Here is a 19116-nt window from a genome sequence, read left to right as displayed (position 1 = left end):
AGTACCCTGAAGGATTGTAGAGCCCACACGTGGTTTGCATAGCTCTCAGTTGCTTTCAAAATGCTGCACACAAGTGCTTTATATGAGATGTAGTTGATTGTATATGATTTAAATCTGTAACCTTCATTCATTGCAGGCTGGCTTGTTCTCATTTACCGCATTCACATTACATCTGCGTTAAAAGCGCACATCTGAGACAATAAACAAATAGGAAAGTTATTCCTCATGCAAAATTGTAGCACCTGCACTTCATGTCTTACAAATTAAGCACTGTGTAAAATGAAGGAACATGATTTAAAAAGGGCAAATGCAAAAGTGATTTCTTTGAGAAAACAAATATCAAACATTCTGCTAAATGATCTGTAGAACTGGTATATGTGTGTCTCCATGCTAGGAACTAATTTTTTTTAGTTAAGTTTATTTGACAAAAAGAAAAACGAAGTGTTACATTAAGTTTTAGATAGGCAATAAGTAGAAGCCCTGACCCAAAATTCTGCAACTTAAAGGCCTTAGGCCTGAGTGAGAACGGGCGTTTTTGTAAGGTACATAAAAAAAGTTACAGGTAAGTAATGAAAAGTTTTTGTATGTCACGTTGTGTCATGTTTTGTAGCCTGATAAAAAGGGTTATAATTGATGTTGTATTATGAGAAATGTGTGTGTTGTGTATCTTTTCTGCTTCTTCCTACAGATAATTCATGGATTTATTCACAAGACACGTGAGTTGGCTGGTTGAAGAGAAATGTTTTTTTTTTGCGTAATTTCTTTAAGAAAAAATGTGTGTGTTTATGTTTCATTTATACATTTGGTCCACTGAAACGCGTTATTTGACACAGCGACATTATATTTTTACAGCAGAGTATCAATTACCTGATGCCCTGCTGTCAAAAGAAGGGCATGTGCCATGGTATTATGCATGACCGTTTATTCATATATGCTGTTTGTTTGTCTGGGCTGTTTTTCCTTGTGTCTGATCTACAGCAAGTATATCTTATGGCTTGAGATGGCCTGATATGTGTATTTTTTTTTAATTTTTGTGTGTATGTTCTGTTCTATGGTGCTACTTTGAATTACAAGTTCCCCTGTGTTGTGAAGGAACACATATGACGATATGTGTTATTTCACAATAAATTGGATGAATATTGTATTAAGATAAATTTCACAGATATGGACCTCATACTGTGAGCGAGTAAGGCAGCAGTTTTTCCAGTGCATGCCTAAATTTGGCTGTAATAATTTTTAAGAAAACTAAAATGATATACTGAATCAAAGTATGCCACACGTTGTTAGTCACTTACTGCCTTTTTCCTTAAGGACAGGCAGCTCTGCATTTATGTATCCTTGATTGGGCCTAAGGATGGAATTATAGATCCGTGACTAAAGGTGGCCTAATTTCGATATCGCATTTTTTTGATCGCATTTTTGATTCCTGAATAAGCCTATGGATTCATTTTTTTTTTCCCCTGAAGAGACAACTGAACATTAGTTAGAATTACCGTGTAGGGTATGGATTGTCAGCAGTAGAGTTAAATTTCTGTAACATTGGTCTTTCATGTATCCCCGTGCTTTTGGTGCTGTGTCACATGCCTTAGGCCACCCAGGCAAACTCTTGTCCTTCCTATAGATTTTTCTTTTTGCTCCTTCCCTGACCAATGTTGCATCATGTTTAGTTATCGAAGATTGTAGTTGTGTCCTACTTCCATTTTCCCTTCTCCATCTTCCTTTCACCAGTCAACCCATTTATTATTATGGGTGTATTGTTCATGTTCACACTTCTAGACTGCAGTGATGTAGTAGGAACCCCCCTTATGCCACATACATTCCCTTTTGATTGATCAGACTAGTTTTCGAGAATTTTCTTTAGGCCCACTTCAAATGTCTTTTCAGACTGACTATCAGGATAGTGATAGCCTGGTTAATTGACCCAATACAAGTTTTCCATCTCAATAGGAGATTTTTCCATCTCAATAGGAGATACCTCAAGTTTACATTCTTTTTAGCACGACAGATTTTTAATGTCTATTTTTAATTTTTCAGTTCTCTTCTGTTTCTGCTGTTTCAATTTTTTAATAAGATGTGTTCTAATCATGCAGATACCAGGACTCTCTAGTTCTTGTCCTCTTGTCTGCACAGTTGATCATTAGCCTTTGTATTACATAGCGCATTTGATGCACATTGTTTAAAGAAGGGACTTCTTCATGTCCTTGATAATGTGTATTATGTCATTGCTCTATTTGAGATGTTCTAGATAAGGAGTTTAGGAACACCTAGGCTTCATCATTAAGGAGAATATGTATTTACCCCATTAAATAATGTACCCCATTAGACAATGCCACTGTGTGAGGGCATCCATTTAGGTTCCCATGGTGTATTGCCACTCCTTTGCAGATTACAGGCCACTTGCTTAACTGTTTTTATATCTGATTTGGAGGAAACTAACAATTGTGTTACATATCCTACATCACCAGGGTCCTGCTGGATCTTCCAGAGTCAAAGGAAGAGTGATTCCCTGCAGACCTGTGATCAACACTAAACCCACTCCCCATCAGTGACCGCTACAGATTGCTCTACAAATCCTGCAACAAGGAAGTCGCGAAGCTGGACAGCGATCATCAGCGCGACATCAGTGGTACCTCCTAAGCAAGCCATTTGTTTCATCAGAAGGCGTTGTAAAAAGAAAAGAGAAAAGGAGCTGATTTTCTGTTTTGCCTCAGAAGTTCAGTGCAAAGATGCGAAGGATCCCTGCTTTTGATGGCAGGACTGTCATCCACTTTGTGCAATTTGTTCAAACTGTCATGTGCTTGAACCTCTGACAGCGCGCGGTCCCCTGACCCCCTTGGCCTGAGTTTTTGGCCTTTCCCCACACACACCTCTTTTCCCTTTGCTCCAGCAGAAAGGCAGTGCACCTGAGAATTCAAGTTTGGAAAAGGCACTACATTCTGGTGCCCATGAGAGAGCAGCTTGAGCGTCCTCTGACACTAAATGATGAGTGTTGGAGTCTGAAAGTGCTGCTGACTTTGCTAGGTTTGTTGCTAAGTGGTGCTTGGATCTGCACGAGATGCTTTGTGCCCTTGATTAATGAAGAGCGCATCATTTGTAGTGTCTGCCACAAAGAAGAGACACTGGTGCATTGTTTTGAGACATTGAGACTTTCGAGTGAGCTGTGAGTGTTTGCCCGGAGGGCACTCCTACTAAACAGTATTGCCTTCTCATGAAAAAGCCTGAATTGAAGAGGCCCAACGCGAAGAAGACACTGGAAGCGGATTTGATGGATAATAGAAGCCTGCCAGGAGAGGCTTTGACGGACTCTGGGTATTTTCTGTGAGCTTGCATAGAATTGGAGTTTGGAAACTAATTTTTGCTGCTTTGCGGGCATTTGTTTTAAAGTACTATTCTGTTTAGTAAAAGCAGAATGAAGTCTCTCTGTGGAAGTGTATCCCTTTTTCATCTGAGAGCATTGATCAGGAACGCCACTGTTTCACTTGAACATATAATAGATTACTGAAATGCATAGGAAGCTATATAGAATGTTATTAGATAATTCTAGGATTTGCCTTCTGTTTAGGATTGTGGAAAATTATGATTTCATTCGTAATAATGGTCACTACGTCCTCCCGTGGTCTATATGTTCTCAACAACGTGTTTTCTAGTGTTATTCTAAAATGACATTGTCTTTTATGGGTGGGATTGTTTTTGTTGCTACCCAATTGACATCTGTACCCACCTCCCAACCTATGTCTCTTCCTACTATTACTTCTTTGCATTTGACTTTTGCTTTTCCTTTTCTCTCTTGCTTTTTCTGAAATTGTATTATGGTTTTCTGTTAAATTTCTTGATTGGTTACCATTTGCCAGTTGCAGGGTCACGTAGGAGTACCAACGGTTCAGTTTGTGACCTGAGTAGTGGCAGTAGGCCTGGAGGACTTGCAGTGTCCCTATGACCTGCTAATAATCACAGCTGAAGTACTCTATCAAGATTGCGTGAGCGACATTAGAAAATGGAGATTGTATTGAGGAATGACGATAAAAAGCAAGAGATGAAAAACAGACATTATAGAATATTGTTCTCTAAGTGCGGTATAGCTCTATCTATTTTAATACTTTTATGTATTCTATTAGTTACTATATTCTGGTTTATTTCTCCTACACAATTGACGTCTGCACCAACTTCTCAAACTACTCTTTCTTTACTGTTTCTTCACATGACTTTCATATTTTACCTGAACATACATTGGTTAGGCCAGAGTTTACTGATAGACCCTTCTGTACAGCTTCTACATCAACACCAGAACATCACTAATTGTTGGGTGGGTGATCTTATACCACATACTACAGATAGAGGTGTTCACTATTTGGTCCTGCCATATATGGCCTTTGTACCACTACGTGTGTAAGAAGACTTGTCCCGAGAGAGTTGCTAAGTAGTAAGATAATACTACAGCAACCACTTGATGATCTGATAAGTATAGACCTAGATTCAGACTGACATGGGTTTAGGTTATTGCCTATATAAGGGCAAAAGGAGCGTCTGTGGTTCTGAAAATTCCGGACCCTGCCATAATGGTGTACCAAGGCCTAAACACTCGTGCAGAAAATATCATCATACCACGACGAATTTGGTATCAATAGACCGGTAATGATCAGGACATTATGCCTGTGTATTTGCGTCACGATCGAGTGATGCTATCACCCTTAAATCACTGTTCTTGTCCTGAGCCCACGGCATCCATCTTGTGTCTTGCCCTCATATAGTCAATTGATTAAAGGCTGAATTTGATCCAAAGGACACGTCCACCTTTCTCTGACTTCTCCATGACCTGAACAGGCTGAATCTGCCTTCGTGATGTTGGCCTCACCAAACCAGTCCATGCCCTCTAGTCAATCTATATTAAAGATCTGAGCAACTTGTTGTGTACATTGGCCTGAGCAAGATTAGAAGGCCGAATACAGTAGCCATGCCTGTTTATGACCCACAAGCATCCCTTATCCTACATTTCTATCTTACACACCTGGCTCTGTTTCTCTGCTTCTGGGCTTTTACAATGGGGAGGTGACTGTTTATATGATGGGGAGGAAACCAGTTCTATTGTGAGCTTCTCCGGCCTGCACAGGAAAATATGTGAAGTTTGACATATGTTCATGATGGAAGATGGGTTGGTCAGTTTGGGCAAGTAGAATGGAATTCATAATTATAGCCTGCTTTGTTATGGTACCATGGGAGCGACCTACAATGATGTGTGTCACAGCAAGAATGTGAGCCTAGGGGCAAACTTTTTGTATAAAAAGCCTGCCTGAGAAAGCTCAGGCAGGCTCCCTCTTTCAATTGTAAAACTACGGTTGGACGACGAAGCCTCATAATTAATTATAATAAAGATGTCTTTTAATTTTACAGATTTGCTTTTAATTCCTTTGCTGCTTTATTATGCAAACTGCTGGATAGATCCCTGGTGGGGAGAGTGAGTCATTTTCCACTTTTCTTCAAGTGGTAAATTAGAGGGGGGGAATGTAGGTAATTCTGATTCGGTAAATACCGAATCTGAAAGATTCGGTATTTACCGATTCTGTAAATACCGAATCGGTATCCCCCATTGATTCCTATGGGCCTTGAAGCCCATAGGAATCAATGTGGAATACTGAATCGGTATTTACCGATTCGGTAATTACCTATTCTTGCAAGGGTGCAGGGGGTGTCACTTTGACACCCTCTGGCACCCCAATTACAGGCTTGTGTGCCATGTGGCACACAGACATGCCCTATGGGCATGTCTGTGTGTCACATGGCACAGGTGTGCATGCACAGATGTGCATGCACACCTGGAATCGGTATTTTACCACCCAATTGGATTGGGTGGTAAAATACCGATTCTTAAAGCCCTGTGGCACTCTGAGTTGTGCCAGCTACATCTGCATTTACAGAATCGGTATTTTACCGAGTCTGTATTTACCGATTCGGTAATTTTACCGAATCGGTAAATACAGAATCGGTAAAATACCGATTCTGTAAATGCATGCCTTACATCTGAAAACCCTAATACCGGTTGGAAACGGCCATAATCGGCCGTTTCCGACCGGTATTAGGGCTCCTACCAATGGCCCAAAGTGAGCAAGCCAGGTGGCTTGCTCACTTTGACAAGATTCAGAAATGCAGTAGGTGATAGTTCTTCAAAGGAGCGTAGATGCATTGTTAACCTTTCCCTTGGCTTTAAGAATGGAACAAAGCCTTTCACCAGTTTGTCACAAAAGTCTTGAGGAATTGATTAGTAGCTTTTGTGCATTTTGGCATATGGAATTCTGTGAATATTTTACAAAATGTGTTCTTTGATGCACTTTGCATTGTAGATTCATCTGGAAGAGTATTGTGTTCTTTGCTTTGCTGCATTTAAGTTGTGACTGTGCAAGCATAACTCATCTTGAGGGTTGTTGTTCCAATGAAGCATATCAATTTGTTTTTTGATCTTATTTTATTTCCTTTTTTATTCTGTATTCATCCAAAGGCCTTGTTTTCTTATGTTATACATAAATGTTTTCAGTGGAATTAAGAGCTCAAAAGCTTTATGGAGCCATTACTAGAGTGTTTGTACAGAATTTATAGCGAAAAGATCTGTGTTGGAAGTAAACAGATTTTCTAGCTCCTACAAATCTAGCTTTTTCCAAGGTCATCATCTAGTTGACGGTAAAATATGTTTAGTTGGGCTGTATTGTTTTTGAAGGCAACAAGGTACCACTCAACCACCTGACTAGAGTAGTACTTTTGAAAGTGACTAGGAGTGGGTTGGCGAAGATGATACCTAGTGTGTATCTAGCAATGTGTCTAGGATTGAGAATTAACTATTGTAGATTGTGTGTATCTGGGTGAAGGAGGATAGGTCTTGCATGTGACATATTAGATTTGTCAGACCATATGTTGGGATCATTATAGATGCATGGTTCTGAGTTGGGATCACTAAAAATGCATGGTTATGAGTATTACGTAGGAAGGTAAGAGACTTTGGGGTTTATTTACAAGCCCCTTGCACCACTAGTACATCACTTTTTATTACATAAAGAAATTACGAACATGCGGTGCAAGGGGCTTGTAAATAAGCCACTATCAATCAATCAATCAATCAATCAATAACATTTATAGAGCGCACTACTCACCCGTGAGGGTCTCAAGGCGCTAGGCGGGGGGGGGGGGGGCGCTGCTGCTGCTCGAAGAGCCAGGTCTTGAGGTGCTTCCTGAAGCTGAGATGGTCTTGGGTCAGTCGTAGGTGGATGGGAAGGGAGTTCCAGGTTTTTGCAGCCAGGTAGGAGAAAGATCTTCCTCCGGAGGTGGTTCTGCAAATACGTGGGATGATGGCGAGGGTGAGGTTGGTGGAACGAAGCTGGCGGGCGGGGGTGTAGCACGAGAGTCGGCTGTTGAGGTAGTCAGGGCCCATGTTGTGGAGCGCTTTGTGTGCGTGGGTGAGCAGTCTGAACGTGATCCTTTTGTTAACGGGGAGCCAGTGGAGGTTTCGCAGGTGGGTGGATATGTGGCTGTGGCGAGGGATGTCGAGGATGAGTCATGCGGAGGCGTTTTGTATGCGTTGGAACCGAGTCTGAAGTTTGGCGGTGGTTTCTGTGTATAGGGCGTTCCCGTAGTCCAGTCGGCTGGTGACCAGGGCCTGGGTAACTGTTCTTCTGGTTTCTGTGGTGACCCATCAGAAGATCTTTAGAAGCATTTGCAGGGTGTTGAAGAAAGAGGACAAGACATCGTTGACTTGTTTGGTCATCGAGAGGGAAGAGTCCAGGATGAAACCCAGGTTGCGTGCGTGGTCCGTGGTCTTGAAAATGTGTCTGGGAATGAAGGATTGCTAGGCGGTGGTCTGTAGAGAAGGAGAAAGTAACATAACAAAGTTGAGGTTGAGTTGCATCTGACAAGGAGGGCCTCACAGTATTGTAATAAAATGTCCCCAGCTTTGGTAACATTTGGTGTTTATTTAAATGTGGCAGATAAGCTTCTTTTGCCTATGCAATTTTGTGTCACAATTTGATATCCTGGGCAAATACCTTCATGAAATACCAATGCCATGTCTAACTCCAGACATGATTACATTATGGAAAGTAAGTCAGGCGTGAATGCATTTATCAGTAGGCAGTGTAAATAAACTATTTTGGAGGTGCTGTAAGTTTGACTGCAGGAGAGTGGGTATTGTCATTTGAAGTTGCTGATGGTGTGCTATTGGTGGTGGTTACTGTTGAAGATAGAGAAAGTGTTGTTTTGATTTATGATTATCTACCTCCAAAATGCTTAGACTATATTTGTTTGAGTCTAGTTGCATGGGTTGTGGTGCCTTTAGATGAAATTGAAGTTGGGCTGTGGTGTTGAGTGTGGCTTGTTTTGTGATAGTCATGGTTAATGTTATGAAGCTTATTGTTGAGCCATTTTTGTGAATGTTGAATAGGAAGGTGTATCAGTGAGGGGTGGTCATGGTACATGAAGGTTATGTTTTGTGGTTCTGAAAACAGTGATGGATGAGAGAAGGGTGTTTGTTGTTGTGTGTTTAAGTAATTAGTTTAGTTGTTCATGCAGAGTGTGAAGGAGAGATGGATTTAAATGTATGCTATTTATGCTGGTGCTCAGAGAAAAGTAGACAAGTGTAGGTATGTTGGAATGGTGGAAAGTTTGTAAATGTGCAAGATTTTGTTCAGATAAATTTTGTAAGTGTGTTTGCTTTTGTTCAATAGTGTTATCTGGTAGGTTGTTAGTAACTTGAGGTGTCTGCTTTGAGTCTGAAGGACTGATGAGTTGTGTATTTTGAAAAAGAAGGGAGAATCAGTTACATGTAAGAGTTGAATCTGTATAGTTTGACAGTAAATACATAGTTTCTTTCTGAGATGATTGTAGGCTAAGTAAGGGGATGATTTTGCATTAATGGTGGAGGGGAGTGTTGAAAGACAATTGCCATTAGTCTTGTTTAGGAGTGCTGTGTGTTAAAGCTGTATGCTAGATGGCTGAAGAAGGGGTAAGTCACTTAAATTCACCACAGACACTGACTTGATACTCAAAAAGCATATTCTTTTTCAGTTAACAGAAGGGGAATTCACAACCCTTAGGTACCTTTTATAATTCCGAAGATGTTGTTAAAAAGGGATGCAAATCTGGTTGGGATACGTTTTGTGAGAAAAAAAGTTATGAAGGTATAACTGCAAACTAACCCAGCACTCATTCACTAGTTGTTGATTCTAGTAGAGCAAAGTCAGAAATACAACAGCACATATAGATGTTCTACTCAATTGGACCTGATTCACAAAGGTAAACTTAAATGTTTGTGCATGTTTATGACAGGTTGCTAATCATAAAGGTTTGTTACTAGTAGTATCATTATGACTGCTGAGTCTCTGCACATAAAAAGATAAAATTGCCCTTATAGTTGCACACACAACACTTAGACATAAGCTACTCCAATGATTTAGGACTCACTGCTTGCCACCACAAGAGAAAGTGAATATTCCTTGAAGGCAAGGTTGATGAGGTCCACCATAATCCAGATTGACCTCTCAGGTAGCCATCATCATGGTTTAATCACTTTTGAGTTTTTGGGTAACTACGCAGAATTCCGTGGAGTGAAACTCAGCAAACTTAGCCCTGCCCACTTTCTGTCTACATTCAGATGTGCAATGACACTAAAAATCACCAAATACACATGCAAACTGAGAAGTACAGAGGCCTCCAAGTATATTTGTGACTATAACTCTGTGATTTTGGAAATGTGAAATGCAAATATGGATATACAATTTGTTGCAGACAACTCAGTCACTGTTACTCGTTACGTGACCTCGTACATTACAAAATCAGAGAAGTCAGAGATAATGGAGATGTGGTAGGAGATTTCTACATAAAAGACTCTAACCAAGAAATTGTACAACTTCAGCTTAAAAATGCTTTCCTAAAGGGCGAGGGGCTCCTATGAGTGCTGTGATTGGTTGAGCTCAGCCAGTTTCTACTCAAAGTTGAGGGCAATTGTTTGGGTATATCTAGACCTTGGAAGCATGTGAAATGGAGTGTTGAAGTCTTTCCTAGCAATTCAGTACCCAGCAGATTTCGCCCCACAAAGTACAGACATAATGAAACCAAATATATGATACACATATTATCCAACAAGGAGACCACATCTTGAAAACATGCATCTTTTTGCAATACTTCAGCACTACAGTACTACAATGTAACAGAAAAAATTGATGAAGGAAAATTATGTGCATTAGTTTGTTTTGACAGTTGTTTGGTCGGACACACAAAAGGAAATCTTACTACCCACAGAAAACTTAGTTGCCGTACTCCAGACAAAAGAGAGTTTTCCTACTTGGCACTTATACAACTCTTAAAGCCTTGGCGTTAAGCATGGGCGAATTTTGCGAATTGGCAATTCGCAAATTTGCGGATTTGCAATCCGCAAAATCCACGAATTCTCGCAAATTTGCGGATTTTTTTGTTTTTGCGTGTTCGCAGGTGTTCGCGAGGCGCATTGCAATTTCGCCTTTTTTTTATTTTTGCCTGCTTAATCACTGCCACCCTCTTGTTTTTTATGCCCATCTGCCCTCTGTACCACTTGTTTCTGTGCCCGTCTGCCCTCTGCCCCACTCATTTTTTGTCCCCTTCTGCCCTCTGTCCCACTTTTGTGCCCTTCTGCCCTCAGCCCCACTTAGAATGGCGCCGGCAAGCTGCCAGCGCCATTCTAAAATAGCTAGAAATAGCTTCAACAGGAAGCACTAATAGATAAGAGATCCCTCCGCCTTGGTCAGCTAAAGACCCATTGCTTGTCTCCCCTTTCCTGCCAAAATTTGCGAAGCTCTGATGAATCAACAACTCTCGGAGTTCGTCGACACTCACCAACTCTTAGACGAAACGCAGTTTGGCTTTAGGAAAGGACATGGAACGGAGACCGCTCTAATAAAAGCTTCAGATGAAATTAGAGCCATTATGGACCAGGGAGGTGTGGCCATCCTGATTCTTCTGGATCTGTCCGCAGCATTTGACACGGTCGACCATGTTGTTTTGGTCGACCGTGTCACAGCTCTGGGGATAAACGGCTCGGCTAGAGACCGTATTTCTTCCTTCCTGGCCGACCGCACCCAGACAGTCAAGTTGGGTAATTTCTACTCTCCCGTCTCTGCATTACCTTGTGGGGCACCACAGGGCTCCTCGCTTAGTCCCACGTTATTTAACATCTACGTAGCGGACTTAGCGAGGGTAATAAAAGCCCATGGGGTGCGATTAACATCTTATGCAGACGACACCCAACTGGTGCTGGCGATCCATAAGAATGGCACAGCGGTGGCAGCCAATTTCCAGGAGGCCATGCTTGCTGTTAGTATGTGGATGTCCTCCAATTGCCTAAGGCTTAACTCGGATAAAACCGAGGTTATGACCTTTGGCAATCCCTCCCCAGAATGGCCTTCCATTTGGTGGCCCAACCAGCTGGGCTCGCCACCTGTCCCAGTGGAAAAGGTGAGGAATTTAGGAGTCATCTTTGACAGCAAGCTGACATTCAACCTTCATGTCAACAAGGTTGTCTCCTCTGCTTTCTTTATTTTAAAGAAAATTAAGAAATTGCTGCCTTACCTCCCCACCTCAGCTGGGAAGACCCTAGTTACCACCTTGGTATTCTCCAAAACCGATTACGGAAATGCCCTTTTTCTCAACACCCAGAAACATGTGCTGTCTAAGCTACAGTCTATACAGAACGCGGCTGCTAGAATTCTCTTAGACATCCCTCGTCGCCAGCCTACTACTCCTGCCATTCGCCAGCTTCATTGGCTTAAAGTAGAGAGCCGAATTAAATTTAAGGCCCTCTGCATTGCCTACAAGGCAGTGCATGGTGTTGGTCCCAAGTTTCTGACTGAGGCATTTCAGCTGTACACTCCCAAAAGGCTGTTGAGATCTGCCAATACCTGCCTCCTACCAGTACCTCGCACTAGAACGGCAACTTGGGGAGAAAGACGTTTTCTGGTTGCCACACCAAAACTTTGGAACCTTCTACCACTAAGTATCAAAAGCGCCCCCAACTTGATGAGCTTCCGGATGCTCTTAAAGACATGGCTGTTTAATCAGTGAACTCTATTGCAGCCCTGCTAGCCCATACATGCGCCGAGACACCTCAGGGTAATTGTTTGCGCAATAAAAATTTAAAAAATAAATAAATAAATAAAATAAAATAATGCGGGTGCTCCAGTTGAAGGTCAAATTAAGTTACACAATCATTAATCACCCCAAGTTTGGGGGTGATTAATGATTGTGTAACTGAATTTGAGCAGCACCTGCTTTACTTTATCTATTAGAGCTTCCTGTTGAAGCTGACTTTTGTAACTATTTTAGAATGGCTCTGGCAGCTTGCTGGTGCCATTCTAAAAGAGTTACAAAAGTCAGCTTGAACTTTTGACCCAATCCCCGTTCGCGGATTTCCGTTCGTGTATTTTGCGGGAAATTCGCAAATCTCGCGGATTGCGAATTTACCGAAAATCCGCAAGCGGAACGGATTTTCCGCCCAGGCTTACTTGGCATTCTGAATTGGAAATACTCAGAGATTATGACTGTTAAGAAAGTTCTTTTAACACTGTCAAATGCAGAATTCAGTGTCCAGTGTTAGCAAACTCTTTGAGAATGTTAAATGCTGAGATTGAACTAGAAAAAAAAATGGCTGTTGATATTTCAAAGGAAAGTTTTTAAAGCGGCCAAAGTTCAGGACCACTGAGTCAATATCCTCTTGGACACACAATTATTGAAAATGAAACTGCAATAGCCATGAATGAGGTGAAAAGTGCAATGCAACAAGTGAGACAGGAACATGTTGATGTGGAACTGTTAATTAGACAACTGGAGGATGAACAGAAAGAAATGTATATGGAGGCAAAAGAGAAAATAGAGCATGGATTCCTCCATACAAAGAACAAATGTAAATGTTAATTATTTAAGCAAATACTATTTTATGTCAGTGGTCAAGCTGACACCGGAAAAGCATTGCTTACCTACAGAAGACTACATAATCAAATTTGTCATGTGTAATAACAGCACCAACTGGATTAGCTGCACACAACATTAAAGGAATTACTTTACATTGACTACTCATGATACCTGCTGAACATGACAATAAACTGGAGTACCAAACGTTATCTAGTGAAGCTTGGAATGAAGTCTGCAGAGTTCTAAAAAAATTGAAACTTTTAATCATTGATGAGGTGAGCATGGTCTCAAACTTAATTCTTGCTGTTTGAAAGAAAGCATTTAATTGTCTTTGGTGACCTACTACAACTTACTCCTATCAAACGACAGACTTTGTTTAAGACACTTCTCCATTTTGAAACTCGGAATTTCTTGGGAAGTATTGGTAAAAAAGAACTTCTAATACAAGGAACTACCTAAGAATATGTGTCAAGCATCTGGCGTGGAATATGGAATACTCTGAAAAGAGTAGGTGGTCTGACAAAGGAGGGGAAATGTTGCTTCGAAAGTTGTCTTGTCAAGAAACTATTTTCCTCAAACAATTTCATTGAAGAACGAAAATCCATAGTCTGCCTAATGCCTACACTAAAGGAGTGCTCTAATTTTAATGAGGTATTATTAAAACTGCGGAAAGAAGAATTCATGGAAATTACAGCAATTGACAAAATGGAACACCATCGTGTGGCAATACTGCCAAGTGGAAAACTGCAAGCAAAATTGGATTAACTGGAGAAATCTGTTTCCATGATTGAAGAATTAGAAAAATGTTTACGCATATGTAAAAACTGTAGAGTAATTTTGAAGCTTAATGTATATGTTGAGGAAGGATTATTAAATGGTGCCATTGGCAAAGTGATTGATTGCATTAACTTTCTAAATAGGGATGATGTTTGATCTTCAGCCATAAATGTTGATCAGATTAATGGCTTGAAGTGGATTATATATTGTACATTTTGTGCTTGAAAAATACTTCTATGTCCAGCTGCAACAGTTCCAAGTTTGTTTTTGGTTGATTTTGATAGTACAAACTAAGTGCTGATGCAAGTTGCGTCAAATCAAAAATGAGGTTAATATATGTATATGCTCCTAATTTAAGACAGTATATCATTTATGAAAAAGCTTACAGAGGAATCTACTGATGTTGCTGGAAAGAAGAAAAAGAAGGAGAACAAGTACATTATTAAAGAGAAATAAATGGAGATTGAGGAATATGTTTTAGGTTATTAGTTGTCAAATACTTCTGGTGTCAACTGCTATGCGCTTGCTTTTCTCAATGTACTCTTTAATTTACCACATCTTATAAATGGAATTGAACTGAAACTAAAGAAAAGATTATGTTCTGAACTATGTGGTTTTCTTCATCCTTTACCTAGTGATAGGACTGTAATACATTGTGCTTCAGGCATTCAAGATTTAGTAGACATATGCAGTAGGCTATTTACTCACAACAGTCAACAAGATGCCCTGGTATTTATAACAGTCATCCTTGAAGTTTTAGAAGACGAAGAAATGAATTTAGATGACTTATTTCGGACTGAGTTACACATGGAACCATGATTGTGAAGAGTGCTCTTTTACGTCAACCTCTAAAATAAATTCTGAGCAATGTCTGTACTCGATGTACTTTCAATGATTGCACAGTGCGGACAAGCAGCCGGCACTGTGCAATCATTGAAAATGGCATCTTGCACAGTGCGAGCTGTACTTTTCTGTTGCTCAAGTAGTTTTTTACTCAAGCTGCAGCTTTCTCAATGCGGACTGGTAGTTTCTCATTGCGAGCGGTCGCGAGCTTGCGCGACCACTCGCAATGGTAAACCTGACCTCCCCGCGTTGGGAATCTTGCCAGTAGGTTTATTTTCCTTGCTCACAATCGGGAACAAGGAAAAAGTCTAGCGACAATGTCATTTTGCTTGCTCGCGGTCGTCAACTTGACGGTGAGGACCGCGAGCAAGCAAAAAATGACCGCTGCACTACGCTATGCTGCGTTATTCATGTTTGTACTGTGCTACGTGCAGTTCGCGTTGTGAGAAGTTGCGCAAACCTCACAAACTATTCAAGCGTAGCGTAGTGCTTTGGGAAGGTTTAATGAAATGTGTTTTATCTAATGAAATCCCTTCATTTTGAAGTCATGTGATATTTGTGAACGCCGAAGTATTAGAGCCCGTTGAAGAATTCACGATTAAAAGAAATAGAATATAACAGTGTTGAATCATACATTTGCTTATGAAAATCAAACTGTATATGTTATATTAGGTAACCTCTTCCGTGCTCATGACGGAACCACACCATCGTGAGACACGGGCGGCGTGTGCTCATGACGTGGTGGTTCTGTCATGCTGCGGCCGCTCCACCCATGCATCACTGATTCCCCGCCTGTGCGGACGAATTGATGAGCGGGTGTGGTCATGACGGAACCACGCTGTAATGAGGACCCGCCAACCGTGTCTCATGACGGCGCAGTTCCGTCACGAGCACTGAAGCGCCGTGCTCACCCCCCCGCACCACCGCGGAATTCGTGCCGTGGCAAAGGGGTTAACTACTGACCACAAACATTAGCTACAATGTATGTATATATGCTTTTGAAACTTTCTAAAATTCACATCGCATATATCATAAATATTCACGGCACAGAATACAGACTTTGCTAATATTAAAAACAAATAGACAAAAAAAACTTCTGGGCACATCTGTTTCTTCCGAGAAAGACATTTCTGTGACATTCAAATGATTCTAACTTCTTGGGCTTGGAGAAGGCAAAGTAAGAGTGTTTTCTCCCAAATTCCACATTAAACAATGTTCACAAACGGTACGATGTATGTGAAAACATCATTGATCTATCAAAATGTAGTGACTGTAACAAGTGGGTACCTTCTTGTCCTCTACAAGTAAAAGGAGAATGCATGATTCTTCCTTTTTGTTCTTCCAAGTATGTGAATATGGGAAATTACCACAAGGCATCACCTGTTTGGCCCTGCTCCGTCTACCTTAGTAGTATCAAAACTTCTTCCACTTTTGCCAGAATTATGTACTGTTAAAAAAATGGCTCCTGTTAGGTTTGAAAATTCCATTCCTGCAATGGTTCTGTTTCATGCTATATTAAGTTAGCAGTGTGTGGCTAAATAGACACATGTGTATTCAAGTTATGCAACCCACTGAGTTATCCCCTTAATGTCCAAAGCTCCAGTTAGCGAGTATGACTCCATTTTGTATTTCATATTCCCTATTAGACTGCTTAGGGTTTGCCGAACTAGGTCTCATTATTCAGTATTGCTTGCCTCAGCAGAACACTGGATTTTGTTATTATCTTCTCTCCTGTCCAAGGCTGCTTCCTGACTTACTAATGAATAACCTATTCTGCCCTTGCATACCTATTAAAGTGTGTCGTCCTGCTACCATGTTAGGAGAAGCTGAGGCTGAGCACCGTAGCCTTGAATTGCAGATAACATGTACCCATATGGCAGGTGGTAGCTCATCCTTCTATGCCTCTTTGTTCATGTTTGGCCCAGGCAACTAGCTTTCCACTGTGGGCGTGGTTGGAGGCTTCTTCGGAAGAACGATTACCCACTGCAGACTGTTGGGGAATCAGTCCCTCAGCAGATATCTTAGGGTGCAGATCAGATTGAACTCCTCTGCAGAGTATTGCTAATAAACGTATGTTTGTATTCTCTAATGTCTTACCGACTCGTTATCACTTGGGAAGGCATAGTAGGTGGTTTTATGTAACCTGAGTGGCCCCTAAGGGCCACTTTCTTCACTCCTCAGCACATTTGCACTAGATTTTTTTTTTACCCGTCCTTGATGCCGAAGAATATGACATCTCCACCAAACATAAAGAAGCAAAATAAAGGTCACAAACAAGAAACCAGAAAGGAGCAGAAAGTGGCTAGATATAGCTCAGAAATAAGCAGAAGGAGGAAAAATAAGTGTCAGAAATGACCAGAAAGAGGCAAAATACAGGTCAGAAACTAGCAGCACAAGGCAAGATAAAGGTCAGGAACAAGCAGACAGAGGCAAAATAAATGAGAAACAAGCAGGAAAAGGCAAAATACAGGTCAGAAAAGAGCAGAAAAAAGGACAAATAAAGGTTAGCAATGAGCAGAAAGAGGCAAAATAAAGGTCAGAAGTGAACAGAAAAGAGGCTAAAAGCAAGCAGAAAACAATCAGATCAACTCAGACACTCATGCACCCATTTACAGAACTACTCAAACACGCTCACAGCCACTCACAGACCGATTCACTCATGTACCGATTCACAGACAAACTCAGACATGTACGCTAACTCACAGACACTCATGCATTTACTCACAAAATTACTCATACTACTCATACTCTCTCATCCACTCACAGATTTACTAAAAGACTCAGGCATCAGCTCACAGACCATCTCAGAGACTCACACACCCACTCAGACATTTATGTACCCACTTATAGGCCCACTCTTATTCTCTCACACCCACTTACAAACCTACACATACACTCATGCACCCACTGGGACACTCCTGCACTGACTGCTTGCCTTTTGACCACCTTACTCTTTTTACAGCCACAGAGCAATGACATGCTCTGTCTCCCCGTCAGCGGTAGGATTCCATACCATTACATGCCTTTACGGTTGCACTTGTGTCAGTCTAGCATCGGCATTCGCTGTTTTTACCTATGTTTTACCTAAGTGCGCACTCTGTTGGGGTTCATGCATTTACTCTCACTTTGGGCACTAATGAGTTTTCCCATATTCTGTTTGTCGTGTGTGAGTAACTCCCGCCCTCTCTATTGGAAGTCACCAGTTTTATCTAAGTGCACGCTTTGTTTAGGTTAATGCTTTCACTTTTACTTTAATCACCAACGAGCATTCCCACACTCTGCGTGCCGTGTGCGAGACAGCCCCGCTTACTGCCAAGGTGCAAAGCCACGCTTTGGCTCCAGGCATGTTGCAGCGGGGTCATTTAAATTGGTCGCACTTGCACTCTCTGTGTGACATCAACCAGCATTGTGATAATATGAACACAGTTCCGCTTACCGCCGAGGCACATAGTCATGCTTTTGGCTCCAGGCACTTTGCAGCAGGATCTTTTAAATTGGTCGCACTCGTACCCCTTGTGTGACATCAACCAGCATAGTGATAATATAAGCACTTCATGGCACACTATTGTAGCCTGTGCAGCTAACTTCTGATCACAACATTGAATGTTTTGATGCCTAGCCTCCAGGATAGTCTTTCTCAGCGCACACTAGCACACTTGTGTTTTTGATATCCTTCAACACAATAAATGAGAGAAGCATGGGCACTGTAACTATTAAATTTAGACGAACCCTGCATGCGCCCGCTATCTCACTACAACATCAAGCCTGTTTACTACTACTTGTATTTGCCACAAAAGAACATCCAGCCAAGATGTTTTCTCTCTAACCTTAACTCTTCATTGGTTTCTCTCTTGTTTTTCTCTCCTCTTCCCATTAGGTCTCCTCCCCCAGTGTTAGTATACTACGGTACCTTCCGCTGCATCTGGACATCAGTCTTAATTATGCGAACCACACGGTCGATAATGCACCATCCTTCTTTAGCTTTTCATGGTCCTGAGGAAGTGCCACCTGACCCGTTAGGGGCAAAATAGGTATGACACATGTTCACCCACCACATCACAGTAGCCCGTAGGAACATTATATCCATTTAAGACACCAACAACTTTTAATTAAGCCTGAGCTACCACATCAATAAATACATATTAGAGTAGGACAGCTCCAGACTTATTTTAACCTACTTTCCTATCCACTATCTAGCCCTCACACCCACACGCACCCCACATATTCTTCAAAAGATCTCTGCAAAAGAGCCCCGTTCACCAGAGCCCATCCAGCATTGCAGCGCCGGCCCAACGAGGAGCTTGGCCCAATGATGAAGCATGACATATTTCGGGGTGTGTGAGGGCATCACAAAGAAAGACCTACCTTTCTCCGTCCCTCTCACTAAGAAATGCACAACTTCTTGAAAAAACACATTATAATTAGGCTCAGATTTCATTTGAACAAAACCAGTGAAATTCAGCACCCACTCAAACCCCATGCAACATCTTGTATGCCCACCTACATACCAACAAAACCACTCACATACCCATTTACAGACCCATACAAGTACTTACAAACCCATTCACCCATAAAGCCGCT

This window comes from Lissotriton vulgaris, chromosome 3_1, assembly GCF_964263255.1.
Source record: "Lissotriton vulgaris chromosome 3_1, aLisVul1.2, whole genome shotgun sequence".
Classification (NCBI taxonomy): Eukaryota; Metazoa; Chordata; class Amphibia; order Caudata; family Salamandridae; genus Lissotriton; species Lissotriton vulgaris.
Note: the sequence above shows the minus strand (reverse complement) of the source record.